The 15681-nt window shown below is 39.3% G+C and overlaps 1 protein-coding gene and 1 pseudogene across 1 annotated transcript in view; one reads left to right on the forward strand and one right to left on the reverse strand.

The window, feature by feature from the left end:
• LOC139701728 (zinc finger protein 107-like) overlaps nucleotides 1-15681 on the reverse strand; it is a gene marked incomplete at its 3' end in the record, with an annotated part of 155051 nt that overhangs the window by 102974 nt on the left and 36396 nt on the right. The window lies entirely within an intron of this gene.
• Nucleotides 4921-13874, forward strand: LOC114079863 (G-rich sequence factor 1 pseudogene; annotated as a pseudogene).

A 15681-nucleotide genomic window follows, 5' to 3' on the forward strand; every position in this document is an offset into this window, starting at 1 on the left:
TATGAAACTCTTTATTGTAAAACAACTTGTGGTCAAATGTTTCTCCTGTAGTCATTTAGTTGCTTTCTCCAGACTTTTCCACCAACAGCCAACCTATGAGGGCACATCAATCGTGATGTGACCACATCAGACTCGGCAAAATCAGCTCAGTATTCCATTTTGCAAAGTCACTAACATCATGAAAAATGAGCGTCTTTCTCCTGACAACCCGGATGCCGGCTGACAGTGTCTCTAACATTCACAGCTCTCACTGGGGAACAAGAAGATGACCATCACCACTTTGTCTTACACCCCCCAGGAGCTGCTGACCTGCTGACCGGGACCACTCTTCTCAAGCACTGCAGAGGCTCCTGGGAGCACCAGCGCCACTCAGGCTGCAAGGGACATGGTCCACGTCTTGACGCTGGCGCCGCACTGGTCAACATGCCCATCACTTCTGGGCCTGGCGGCATGCGGCACAACACAGGCCTGGTCGGGGTGGCCCACGTTTGTCGGAGGTGAGGAAAGGCCTGCTCCCCAGGCTTCCCAGCGAGGCGCACGGGCCTGGGTGGCGTTGCCAGCGCAGAGACACACCCACAAGGAGGCTGACTGCCCTGCCCGTGGAGGGAAGATTGGGCAGGGACACACGGGAAGGGAGAAGTTCGCGGGTCCAGTACCTCGGGGGCCTTATGGGACAGGTTCTGGACGCCACTATGGGAACAATGGCTGATGGTTGGGAGTCCGCTGTCCCTGCTGGTGCCTGCAACTTGCCCCGCTGGAACAGCAACCAACGCTGAAGCCCTTGGATGGCAGCCCGGGAACGCTCGCTTCTAGCGAAGTGCGTGCGCATGCGTGAAGGCTGCAGGAGGGGAGCCAGGAGTGCTGTGCAGGAAGGGAGGAAGTGGCTACGGAAGTCTGCAAGGCGAAGCCTGTGAAGTTCCTTGTCCCAGAGCCTCTGGGCTGGCCCTTCTTTCAGGGAGACTCTGAAATGCCAAAGTGATTTTCACTGTGACATACCAGCCACGTCTGCAGTAGGGACCACCCTGCTGCAGTACTTGGAAGCAGAGGGTCCTCATTTGGGCTCAGTGTTTTTATGCCCTCCACACTACTTCCCTTTGATTCATGTTCACTCCTCCAAACAGCAGTGTGTGCTTTCCTCCTAGTCCATCTTTAGGTCCCATTAAAGAACAGTTCTGGCAAAGAACTATCTTGGTCACACTAAAGGAGGCAGACACGTTCCTTAGCCATTCCCACAATGTTCCTCATTAGGTAGACATCCATGTTCAGAATTTTCATTTTTTTTTTTTTTTTTTACCCTTCAACAATCAATGTTAGTTCAGACGTTAGAAGAGCAATGGTCAGATAGTAGAAAAAAAGGACATTTCAGTGAGCCAGTTTGCACAAATTGAATTTGGCTAGTGTTATTATATGTGCACTTTTGGTCTAGCAGCTTGAAACAGTGCAAAACTGCATGGGGTAAGGGATGAGGCTCAGTGGCAAAGCACTGACCAAGAGTAAGCAAGGCCCCTGAATTAGATCTGGGTCTAGCAAATAAAGCTTGCTTTGAAAATTTTGTCTCCGGCATTCATTACAGTAAATAATTATTTAAAAAAAGATTGGAATGAATACAAGAAGATAGTTGTTCTATACTGCATATTTCATATCACTGGTTAAAAAAAGAAAAAAGCCTCCCACCAGCTATATTATCAGTGATATCAAATAATAGATAACAAGTGAAGGAAGAATGAAAGAAGTTTCTTTTTAGTGCCTGAGTATCATGGTTCCCCTCCCCATTCATTGAAAATACTCATAATAAAGTGTTGAATATTTCATGATCATCCAAGTGTGTGTTTTGCAGAGGAGGGATGGAATTTATAACACGCACACACACACACACACACACACACACACACACATTGTACATAAAAAGCAATCCACACCCAATACAGTTTAAAGTATTGACTGTTTATACCCATGTTTATACCCATGATTGTGTGGCTCATGGAAGCCATGGCTTACTGGTCCTGTCCCTCAGGGAGAGCAAAGACGATTGGGGTGTTGAAATAGAGGGGCACCTGTCAAACCACTCTCCTGTGGATTTTAGAAACTACTTCAAAATGACCCAAAGGCACACACCACTTGTGTCACTTCTGAATTGCCTGAAGGGAACTTGAGGTTCTTCTATACCTACCAGAGCTCTTCATGGAATGTCTGCCCAGCCCCCACCCAGGCCAGCTGCCCTTGCCCCCCCCCACCCCCTGCAGAACTTCTGGACCCAACATTCCACTGGGATTTACACTTAAACTTTGCCCAGCTTGGCTCACTTTGACCCTGAGCATCTGTTACAGGCAGGTCACTCTCTGGGTCCTATTCTGACTTTTACCACTGTGAAGACTGTGAGACACTGTGCCCAGTGTCCCGACCTTTAGAAGGAGGTAAGCCTGGGGGGTCAGGGGTTTGTTATCTGACTACAAGTCACCCTGTAAATCCTTGGAAGTTAGAATGGAATATTTCTCTTGTGTTCAACTCATTGACCAGAAGTAAAGGAAGAAAAGAGACTTAGACAATGCATTTGACATGGCCCAGAAAGCCCAGGAAACACTGGTACTACTCATGGGGAGGAGGACTCCTAAGACCCAGGTCCAGACAAATCAGGGGAAGTTCACTGGGTCAGTAGAAAGGAGAGAGGCCAAGGGATTGATTCCTTGTAGAATGGACATAAGTCACTGCATGGCTTTTTAGGCAGTCACAGGTGGTGTCACGGTGGTGGTCAGTTAGGGCTCCATGGAGATGCTGAGCCCCGTGTCCATTCTTCATTCACATGAAAGCTGCCTGTGATATCATTCTGAGAGGATTGGCTGAGAGTCTCAGATCATAACTGGGTAATGGATAGAAATGTTCTTAGCTAGAAAACTGTCCAGAGGGGTTCTCAATGACCACAAATGCAGCCTCTGGGTGAGGCTGCAGGGCACTCCAAGTACCAGAGCCCAGGGTACCTCACCAACTTCTTGCCCAGGAAAACTTTACCTTCCATTCTGACAGCAGGTGTCCTTGATTCCTGAAGGGCAGGATACCCAGGAAACTCAACCAACATAGATTTGGGTCTCTGTGAGGTCTTCTGAATTGTTATCACTTTCACACTCTCTATGTGTAGCCTCAGCTCATTGTTTTTACATGGACACAGACACTTTGCTTATCTTCCTGGTTTTCTCTTCCATGAAAGGGGAGCACATGTGGGGTGTTCTTCATTTTCCAATATCAGGTTTGAAGATGACTGGGTTCTAATGAAGACAGGAAGGAGTATAGCACACAGTTAGGAAGGGGCCCTACTGGAACTCTCATTTGAAGTTAGGCAGGTGTCCTGATTAATACGTGCAAATATTGAAGTTTGATGGACCTCCCATTTCTCGACTGTGCTCTGCGTAATGTTCTGATGAACAGGAATGTGCTCCCAACAACCTTGCCAAAGGTAGCAGCTAGCACAGGCCTGAATCTGTGTGACACTTTCCTTCCCATTACTGGGAGCGCAAAGGAAAAGGACCTCAGAATGGCTCCAATTCCCAAAGCCAATTAAACAAAATGACCAGTGTCTGTGAAAATCTCTGGGAAACCCCCAATCCTCACCATCCCATCAACTTCATAAACCTCAGTGGCCTTTCCTGGTCAGCCCAGGAGAGGATCTCGGGAACTCAGTGTCTATCACGTAGACCTCTTCCTGGGAAAGGAGCTCCCTGCATGATGGCAGAAACCAGTGAACACTAGGGACACAGGTGGCCAGAATTTGACCCCCATTAGTATTTCCTGTGGGAAGTGCTGGGAGAAAACCACATGCTGGGCAGGATGTGCTTCTGTGTGACCTTCAAGATTCCTCAGCCTCTAGGTAGGCAGAGATCTAATTCAAGTATCTTTTGCTTGTTTGTGGAAGCCTAGGAAAGAAGTAGAGGGGTAAACAAGGAGAAAACAAAAGGAAGCCTGAGGAGGTGATAGGGCAATAATCTTTAGAAACAGTCATTTTCACTAGTGACCTTCGAGTACCTTCATCTTTCCTGGAGAAGATCCCTTTCCTGTTGGTGAGCATGCCGCTGGGCATGGTGCCACTGAGCAGAGTCAAATTGATCCATTTCTAGTAAGTCACCTAGAAGGCCAATGGATTTTCTGCAAAGGATGCACAAGGCGTCTCTCAGAGGCAGGGAAAACTGAGGTGTCATGGCCAACAGATAGCGTTCAGGGAATCCTGGTATACTGAAAATTAGTTTTCTCAGTGTATAACTATGACTAATGGAAAACAGCATGAAATTCATTAAGAGACATTTTCAAAGTGCAAAATTTCCCTGCCCACAGGACCCTGAGCTCTTAGCATTTGTCCTCAGAGTCCCATTGACTAAGGAACTGGAGGTCCTTAATCCTATTGCCATTTTCCCTCCTCCACTCCCCCCTTTGCTTTGCCTCCACAGCATCTGCATCACGGGGACCAGGCATGAATTTCAATCCTGAGGCCCACATGTCTGCATTCAAGGGCCTGCACTTTCTTCCAGCTGCCCCTGTGCCAACACACCACCCATTCTGGGAGCCACTCCTGCCACCATGTGTGACTTCACCCATCTCCCAGGATAAACGTCTGGTGCTTTCCACTTACCCTGGACAGCCATACGTGCCTAGGTTGTTCACCTATGTACAATATGGGCCACAACTGAGGCCAGCAGGGCCTCCTCATATTCAGAACATTACCCACACTCAGGCACCCCTCAACTGGAGGGCCCCAGGGGCCTTCTGTAGGGGTGTGGAGCATCCTGCTCCATTCCTCATGGCACCTTCTGCACTGAGGACCACTGTGCCTGCCTCATCCAGTGGGGGATCCAAAACTGTGGGATCCACTGGCACTTGGGCTTTCGTCCTCCAGCACTACGACCATTTGCCCAGCTGGTCCCCATCATGTTCCCAATGAATGCACACCAATGGCCAGGTACATTGTATGCGGCGGGCACACCACCCACCTTCCCGGCTGTGGTGCCACCAGGTGACTCCAGCAGACCTCACAGTGTCTATGAGAACTTCAGGCCCTGGCACCACTTCAAGACCCTGGTCCACAGGCACCTTCCTCAGACTCCCAATGTGGGAGTAGTTTCCTGCTACTTCGTGTGAGTATTCTCCTCAGGATTATCCTTGAACTCTGCAAGGAGGAAAAGCATGGGTTGTAAAGAGGATGCTGGGATGTAGGGAACTGGAAGAAAGGTCCTGAGGGTGGGGGACAAGCTGAGACACCTGTATTCACAGACGCACTCATCTCACACCAGGGAATAAAAAGACAATCTTTGTTTTCAATGATCATGACCATCACATGGAGGACTCAAGGTCAGAGGTGGTTCCTGGGGTAACGGGAGACGGGAATTGAAGTTGGCTGTCTCACTACACATAATGGTGTCTCCCCCAGTCATTGCACCTTCCACTATAGACCTGATTGTTCCCAGCATAGGGGACATCACAACCACAAGTGGGGTTAGGGGTGCTGGCCCCAAAACAGAACTCTATGGATACCCACGCACATTGTCATGAACTCCTCATTGAGACCCTCTGGTGATGTGGTACTTGGGGGAAACTGTCTTTGGATAATGGATGGAGATGTTCATCTTTGCCCCAGTTTATAACCATGCTCCCAGTCAATTCTGTGCACTGTCTTAGTCAGCCTGTGCTGCCAAGTATGACACTATGGAACATGTGAACACAAACACAGGCATTCCTTTCTCACTGTTCTGGAGTCAGCTTTCCCAGATAAAGGGTGCCTGACCCAAAGTCCTGTAAAAGCTGTCTCTTCTCTTTGCGTGAAAAGACAGCTGGTTCTCCTTTGTCCTCACACGACTGACACCTCTTCAGTGTCTCTTCCTTCTCCAGGAAGGCCACTGATGTCCTCATGAGGCCCCACCCTCAGGATTTCATCTAACCTTCTAAGCACTAAAGCCAATCTCCAAATACCATCACATTGGGGGTTAGGGCTTCAACAGGTTTATTTGGAGAATAAAAACATTCAGCACATAGTACATGACATCATTGAGGAATCCAAGCACAATCATACTGGTCAATGCAGCCCTTGGTGTTAAGGTCTGGTATAAGTTTCCTGGAGTCCCAATGCCAATACATTGAGTTGAACATGATGGGGCAAATGTAACAAAGGTAGAAAGGTATGTTGGCTTGGTAAGCTGAGAAAAGAGAGTCACATTGTGGATGCTGATCCTGATGAATTCCAGCCCAGTGCTTCGGTCTCTGTCCCAACGGGAGCCCACTATAACCATGGAAGAAGGCCTGCAGAAGGGTTTGCAGGAATGTTAGTACACAAGCGACTTTGACCAGATGGTCTTCTATGACACTGCAGAAAAGTTAGACATTTTTCAGCACCCAGAGCCTACTGGGGGGGATCATTGTTTGCAGATCAAGGTCTGGTACAGCCTGTCACCTACCTATGTGTTGGCTCTGCCACATCTAGCTCTCCAAATAGTGGCTTCCTCTAGCTCGAGAGCTGGGAATTCTCTCTGCAACAATCTCAGAAGCTGCAGCCTCCATAATTATGATTCCAACTCTGCCTTGAGGTTCAGGATCAGGATAGGGGCGAGTAACCAGCCCAGTCAAAGGATCTCCTGCTTTGCTGGCTCTGCAGAGAAAAAAAAATTTGCATTAGATTCACTCAGGCCACCTGCCTGGGAACTGGCACCTCTTTACAAGGTGGGGTCGATCATAAATCATGAAAGTGACCACTATTTCAACCTGATGTTCCAGAAGAGGGTGGCAGTGGGGAGTGTATCATCAGGGTCATCAAGCACCTCAGATGCCTCAAGGACATATCTTGGTCTTTACTGCCTTTGGGAAACCGAAACTATGAGGCACTTTTTTATGTAATTGGGACTTTTCATTTTCATGCTCATGTTCCTGACAGGAGGCATGAGTATGTTAAATGCCAAACCAAATTAAATTTCAGATGGCCAGAACCTAACAGGTAGTTCATGCTTTGAAGGCTCTTCTACTACCCCTCAGCATATCAAGGACAAAGTAGAAAGATGCTCTACTATCTCAGCACATTGAGGACAAAACTGATAATGAACAACGATTATTCTCAAAAAGGTCATGAGAATTTTAGGCACCACAATGATTATATCAACTAGAACCCAAGCCTATATTTCCGGCTTCTCAGAAAACCTAATCATTATGCTTATTGAACAAAACCCACCATAGATAGTTTAATTTTGATTAAGGAAAGTTATGTTGTACACTTAGGAAAGTTAAGACATATAAGGATACATTCTTTTCGTTTCTATAAACCCTCTTTTACTTCACTTAGAAATTTATGGTGAGCATATTTAATATTGGCGGAAAGTGGACTGATGTTTAGAACTTATTTTTAATTGCAAAAGATTATAAAGATATAAGAACTAGTGTACCTGACTGAGAAAAAAAGAAACTCTTTGAGAAAGCAGCTCAACCAATTTTATAAGAACAAATTTATGAATTAATTAAAGTAGTTTTATAAGACATATTCTTAGAATAATATTAGAAGTATTATTCTATTTAGATTCTGGTGTTTAGAATTGTTAGGTTTTTAGTTTTATGGGTTTCTGATATGTTTTAAGAATGGTTTATAAACTTTAGGATATTTTAAGTATAAGATTTAAAGGGACTTTTTTAGATGGGAATTTTAGATTATAAATAAAAGTGCAGGTGTACTTTAAAACTTAAAATTTAATGATACATTAGGAGATTGAGAGACTTGTTATGTAGTTTGGCATTAGTTAATAAGAAAATAGTACATCTTTGCAAAATCTGAAAAAAATGTAAATTAGTGATGCATTTTATTAATTATTGATAGCTAAAAATCACATCCTGGAAAAATGTAAATTGATGTTACATTTTTTCATCCTCCTAATTATGGTTAAGGAAACGTTATGTCTTGGCAAAGTTTTGAAATTGTATAATCAATGATGTATTCTGAATTTTAATGATGAGAAAAATTGCCATAAAAGATGATCCAGAGACAGCTTCATTAGAGCTCTCTCTCTCTGGAGATTGCTCCAACCATATGATTCCTGTCTCATCTTTTCGCTGATGCCACTCATCTTTCAGGACTACCTGGACTCCGCTAGGCCTTCACTCTGTCACTCCTGCATGTCTCCCTCTTTCCTGCTCTTTTTTCTTTCTCCCAGTGAGGTGGTTGTTTTAAGTGGCAAATGCCTAAACTGCAGAGCCCCAGGCCAAGCCCCTTGAGGTTTTATTTTGAGGCTTTAGTTTTTTGGATAGCTGGGCTAATTTGTTCATTAATTTCATAGAAAAATAATTCTTGAAACTATACGCAATGACCTTAAATATTTTTGGTTGTCATTGTATCTAGTGCTTTTGTGTTTATTTTAAACTATGGATTTTTTTTCTTATACAATTAATTTAATTTGGACATCATATAGTTTTGCATTGTAACAGGTTTGCTAGTATGAATTTCTTTATTATTTTTACATATACAATTGGCTGTCTTTCAGTTACTTGTTTATAGTTCAAAGATTTTTTTTATATTATTTTTATATGTTATTGTCACAAACACCCTGAAAAGTATGTAGGACTACATTATCTTCATGATTTGACTAATAAGGAAACAGACACAGATCAAATTACTTTCCATAATAAAGTTAGTGATAAGAAATTCTAGGATTTTTAGGTAGGTCTTGATGCCTGGGACCCCTTTGAAGTCCTCAGTTTGATTTTGTTGTTGTTGTTGTTGTTATTCCATGTAATCTTCCTAAAAACCCTTGAATAGAGTAACTATTCCCACTTTATATATAAGGAAACTGGTTTAGGGAGATTAAATTGTTTATTCAATGTCATCCAACTCATAATGTAATTTTTGCTGTTTGCATTAAACTGTGTTGTCTCTTGAGGTATTCTTCAAAAAATAAAATTGACAATTTATGAATAAACTTACCTAATCTATGCTTACATGACTAAACAGATCCCTTGACACATAGTATAATTTGCTGCTGGATTTGGTTGTTAAATTGAATGAAATACTGCTAAGATTTGAAATACTGAAAGTTTACTGAGTTTTCTTTAACCATAAGGTATCACTGTTTGCTATTTAGAATATATTTTCAAGCCCACTAAATCCAACAGTAGTCCCAGAGCTAGCTCTCAGCTGTTTTTTGAGCATAGCTAAGGCAGGTAGCCAGGATTTATATTGCCATCCTTATACAGACGGATTTTTGCAAGCCTCCCATTTATTTCATTTTCTAACTGTAATCCATGAAGAAAATGAGATAAACTGGGCAGCCCTTATTTATGTCATGTTTGAGGAGGAGCCTGTTTTTCTGCACTGTTACCTAAACCTCAAAATGACTTGACTTTAACAACAGAGTATATGATAATAATACAGTTTTTATCTTCTTTCTGAAATATTCAGAGTTTATTTTATTCTGATCACATCATGTTTGTGAGGTGATAGGAAATGGTGATAGTAATTTTATTTCCTAGATAGGGGAATTTAAGAATTTATTTGTTTGCACAAATCAGTATAAAATATGATTTTCAATTTAGGGCTTCAGGTTCTACAAAACGAAGCTAGATAATCATGTTCATTAGGTTAAAATTATTATATACTTAAATATTTAAGCAGTATTTTAAAAGATTATTTGATGGTATTCAATTCTGGGTATAAATTTCAGTGTTTGAATATTATAATGTGTCATATAGTACACTCATTGGCTGGATTTGGACCATTGACAATGTAAAACCGTGGATTTTGGAAGAAGGGAGAGAGGGAGTTTGATCTTGGCTAGTGTGCATATATATTGAAAAAGAAGAATTATAATTTTAATAAAGGATGAAGATTCAAAACTTGATATTATATTGAATTATGGTAACAAATAATTTTTCTCACCCCAGGGGAGAAAAATGTTAATTTCTAAATACTCATTATAATATTGAGTTAGGAAATCACCATCAAATATTGCTGAAACAATGCTGAATTACATATTTCCTAAGCAATGGAGAACTATGCTTGGAGAACACAGCCCTGCATCAGGAAAAAAAAATGTTCTTATATGAAGTTTGAGGAAGCATGGCATCTTAAGATTGGGTGATTTTCAAAAGTTAGACAATTTAATGATTGGTTAACTTTAAGCTTGGAAATTAGAGAATGACCGACTTTGAGGAGATTATGGAATCCAGGAAGTTGCTGATTGGCTATTTATCTTCACTGAATGGAAAAGTTGAGTGGACCTTAAAGACTGATTGATCATGGCAAATTTAAAACTAAATGTTTACTTGTTTACAGCTTTTGGCAAAAATGGAAGAATAATCTCTTTCTTGAAGTTGAAGAATAGGTACTCTTTATTCTTGACACTTATGTTAAACATATTAGTATTAGCTATTGTGTGTGTGTGTGATTATATATATATATATATATATATATATATATATATATATATATATATATATATATTCTGATTTTGAACCTTTGAAAAGAGGGTATAACAAATATTATTTCTTTTCAATCTACCAGTTTCAAGATTATTTCACATTTGAGACACACTGCTTCAAGAATTATTCATGTAGTAAAATGTTTTTTTTTTTTTCTTTTTGTAGAAATACTTTAAAAATTATGGTGAAGATTGTGTTACTTTTATGTCTGTTATTCTCTCATTGTATCATATGTGTGACAATGTTAGTATTCATAGATGATGAATTATGGATCTGAAAGATTGTTGCTTTTTGTTGTTATTATAGATAGATTCTTTTTTTTTTTTTTTTGGAAAGAAAGTTTAGTAGCAATTATTCCTACTAACATTTTATTATATTTGATGGTTATTTTATATCTTTTATATAATAAGGTATACTAAATCATTTTAGTATATTTTAATTATTTTACTACAATTATTACATCTTAGCACTATTTATATAAATACATTTTATTGTTTAATATTTAGAATGTATTTACACTTCAGAATGAAATAAAATGCTACCTTCTACATCTTCTGGAATTATAACAAAACATTTTTTAATATTGATTCACAGTAATTTTATTTTAATTATTTTTTCCTGTATAGATGTTAAGATAAAGTGGGGGCATTCATTATCTTAGAAGTAAGAGAAGCCAAAATGAATTTTTTCATGTAATTTCCTTTTTTATGCTTAAATTTTATTTTAAAGTACTATATTTTCTTATGTTATAAGTACAGAATAATTTTTTTAAAAGAGTTGGTATTGTTTTTACATGAAGGCTGTAACTTTTTTAACCTGCGTTTTTTATGTCAAACCTGTGCCTTCCAGATAGGTATTATCTAGTAGTAAAGCTATAATTTTGGTTCTGATAAAACAATTTTATGTGAAATCTTTTGAAAAAATGTAAATCTTGACTCTTTTGTTTACAGGCCAAATGTCTTACCTGCAAAGATAACTAACTACATTCATCTTAGCCCAGCATTAAAATTGATATTAGAGTATTATTTATGAAAATGCTATTGTTTGTTTACCATATGATGTTCAACACCTTTATCCTTAATATTTAAAATTAAAAATTTATATTTAATTAGTAATTTCATTTATAAGAAAAAAAACTGTCACTGATTTCTGAATGTGGTTATTGTGTTTATTTCAGCAATATTTGTCATACAAAGTAGTGGATTTGAAATGTGTTTCTTTGCATATATCCAGTGATTAGTTGGGCCTTTATTGCCTAGTGAACTGATTTGCAAAAGGATCTTTAACTGCCCTGGCGACCTCTCCCTGGCGATGGATTCCACTTCCCCTCTGCTAGCACTTCACAGGCAACTGCCTCTACTTCTGCCTCGGGAGGAGTCCCTGGTCAGAATGTGCTGTGTATTCTGGGCACTGTTCCTGGGCTGAATCTGTAACTGCAGCAGTTTACTGGGGCTGCAACTGAAGCATTGGCGCCTTCTGGGGGCTGAAGCTGTAACTGCAGCAGCTGCAGGGACTGCAAGTGCAGCACCAGCGCTGCCTGTTTACCCTTTTATTCCACCTCTGGCTCCTTCCCCTTGGGCATTTCTGGTTGTGGCCACTGCCTGCTGCCCTTACACAGGGCATCTGCGGCCGCCTCTTAGACACGGGACCTCCAGATCAGGCCTCAGCCCACCAAGAGACTGGTGGGCCCTTCCCTGGTGTCCACCTCAGCAGCAGCCACAACCACCTACTTGTTTCTGCATGCTATTCTGCCACCCCAGTCACTGGCGGCCACCACGGGCTCATCTCAGAGCTACAGCCAGGAATCCAAAACTATCTACCTGGAGGGCCTTCCACCACTCCGTGAGTATGAATTGGCCCCATCCAAGTTACAAGAGGAGGTGGATGATATTTATCTCATTGGAGCTCAAGGATTGCCTTGGTCATGTACTGTGGAAGATGTGCTTAACTTTTTCTCAGACTGCAGAATCCACAATAGTGAGAACGGAATACATTTTCTTTTAAATAGAGATGGGAAAGAAAGGGGTGATGCCTTAATTGAAATGGAGTCAGAGCAGGATGTGCATAAAGCCTAAGAAAAGCACTGTATGTACATGGGTAAGTGATATGTGGAAGAATATGGGATAAAAAGTGAAGATGGGGATGCCTTAATGAAGAGCCTACAGGTCAAGTCATCACCTGTGGTGAATGATGGTGTAGTTAGTTTAAGAGGATTTTCTTATAGTTGCAATGAGAAAGATATTGTAGACTTCTTTGCAGGAGAAGAAAAACATGGAAAGCATATGTGCAGTTTGAAGAACCAGAAATGGCCAACCAAGCCTTGTTGAAACACAGGGAAGAAATTGGTAACTGATATATAGAGATATTTCCAGCAGAAAGAATAAAGTTCAAACCCATGTTGGCTCTCATAAGGGAAAGAAAATGGCATTTTCTGCTACTGCGAAGTATATAACTAAGCCAGAAATGGTCACTGAAGAACATGAAGTAAATGAGGACATTAGACCCATGACAGGTTTTGAAAAATTGCCGAAAGAGATGTCAGAAAAGCTTCCAGAGGCTCTTGATTTTGGAACTACACCTTCATTGCATTTTGTCCACAAGAGAATATTACCTTTTCAAGATAATGCCCAAGATGTTGTGATTTTTTGTTTCCCTGAAGCCTGTGAGAATCACCATGGAATACAGTTCCAGTGCAAAAGCTACTGTAAAAGCTGATGTGCCAAATTTTAAATTCAACTCAGCTGTGATAAGTGGTATGGTTACTGTTTATGCTGTGGTATTTTTATTTCAATTAAATCTTCTTTTTCATTTATTGGCAGATACCAGAGAATATAAAAGCATTCAAAATAAAAATAAAATAAAGACATTATCTATAAAAAATAATTGATGTTAACAGCTTGGTATTTTTAATTTATATATTTTTAAATCTTCTATTATGTGTAAACGTAGTGTTATAATAAATAAATATTAGTTGATAAATTATGATTGTGCATATATATTCAATCTTTTAGCTTTTTTAAAAAAATCACATTATGTTTTGACCCAGAAAGAGAAAGAATCATATTTTTGTTTTGAAAGGACCCATCCTTTGTGGTCTGTGCTATGTTTTTGATTATAGCAGACAATGCTTTCTTTTCCAGTTGTCTTTGAGAGTAAAGGGAAAAAAACTTAAAAAATGACTTTATAGATAAATTTAGATATATAAGAAAAAAGAGTGGGCATAATGGAGCATAATTTATGAATTAAAAGAGACTTAAGAGACATTCAATAAATTGCAATTTGTGGATCATATTTAAATTCTGATTCCAATAAACTATAAAAATAAAAAAAAAGCTGATGTGCACTTGGATACCCATGAGGATGCTTTTGCAGCTATGCTCAAGGATAGGTCCCATGTTCACAATAGGTATAGTGAACTGCTCCTGAATTCATGTCCAGAAGGAAAATGAGACTTCCAGGGACACCCGATAGTAAGGATGAAACAAGAAGCATTTCATTTTTAAATCTTTCTTGGACATGGTCTATAAAGTTTCTGTTTATTGGCAGCAACAGCTAGAGAAAGGATTTGGGGTTTGAGGTTCATGCTTCTAAAAAACATTCATAGTGAACTGCTGAGAAGGAGAAAAATTCAATTCGGTATTGTGAAATAAACCAAAAAACTTAATTATTAAAAACTGTTCAGGATCTGATTAAGAAAATCTGATTAATTCTTTATTTTGTATAATTAAGCAGTTTCTTTTTACAGAGGATATGTTACCCATTGTAAAGACCACACATATTTATTCAGTACTATCTTTAAAATCTTTTTCTTTTTTGAAAAGTAATCTGTTCAAGGTTTTGATTTTACCTATGAATTGAGAGCTCTGATGTAAAGCGTCTTATGGATAAAATAATGCTTTATTGTAACAAAACACTCACCAAAGCAAGGAAAGATTTCAGACCTTTAAAACACTATGGTGTGGCAGAATAGCTATATTTGATTATTTAGATAGGAGTGGTGATTAAAATAAATACATACTACAGGTTTGTGAGTATAAATGACAAGTTGGCAGTTTTATGTTTTTATACATATTTTGCCTTTATAAACCTTGAGGTTAAAAGAATTTAATATTGGTGCCTGTCTGTTTTGAGGGAAGTCTAGTCTTAACTTAAAAGTTGACCCCGCCTTTTTTTGGATTGGGTAAACCTTAAAGGTATTTGTTTGTGGTAAAGTGATATGTCACAATAGTCCAGACTTGGAAAGACATTGATGGCTTTACTTGATTTAAACCATCTCTATACAGGAAAAAAGTCTGTCTCCTCATTTGCTTTTTCAGTGCAGTAGCACTTACCATATTTTAGAACAAGTAGGGGGGCCTTGATTTAAATAAAAATAGCATTTAATGTATAATTGGGTGAAGGGTTTATGGATAAAGCTACTTCTGCCACATTGTGGCAGTACCTTCTGCTTTAATATTAAATAGCTTGTTATTTAAATATTGGACAAAATGGCTGGCTTTAAAATGTATAAGTTATACATTAATTAATAACCTATCTTTATGGGCAAACAAAGAAAAAAATCTTTAGATGGTCTTTTGAGTAAGTTGTAAAAAAAGAGAATTGTATGTTTTTCAAATTGGAAAAAAAGAGGATTGTATGCTTTCCAACAATATGCTTTGATTTCTAGTGTTTGCTAATATAATAGGTGAAATGGTATTTTTGGTTTAATTTGCATTCTTTGAATACTGGTGAAACTGACCTTCTCTTTATTTACTCGTCAGCTGTGTGGATTTCACCTATAGTTGCCAAATTTATAAAATAAAAATTGAGGATTCATTGATAAATTCGAATTTTATATAAACCACAACTAATATTTTTGTTTGTATTATGCAATAACTGGGATATATTTATTTCTGAACAACAGCAATTATCTATTTGAAATTCAAATTTAATGCAGCATCCTGAATTTCTCATAACACTCATTTTTTTAACATATATTTTTTAGTTTTCCGTGGACTTTTATTTTGTTTATTTATATGTGTGGCTGAAAATCAAACCAAGTGCCTCAAACATGCTAGGCAAGTCTTCATCACTGAGCTACAAGCCCAGCCCATGGTAATGCACATTTTACTTTATATTTTTTATCAAATTTTCAGTTGTATTTTCTGTTTTTTATTGTGTTTGTAAGAGTACTTAGCATATATTGAATATTAGTCCCTTGTCTTTTTTAAATGTTGGAAACATGTTCTTCTGGTGTTTTGACTATTTTTTAAATTC

This window comes from Marmota flaviventris, chromosome 14 (genome assembly GCF_047511675.1).
Source record: "Marmota flaviventris isolate mMarFla1 chromosome 14, mMarFla1.hap1, whole genome shotgun sequence".
In the NCBI taxonomy this organism is placed as follows: Eukaryota; Metazoa; Chordata; class Mammalia; order Rodentia; family Sciuridae; genus Marmota; species Marmota flaviventris.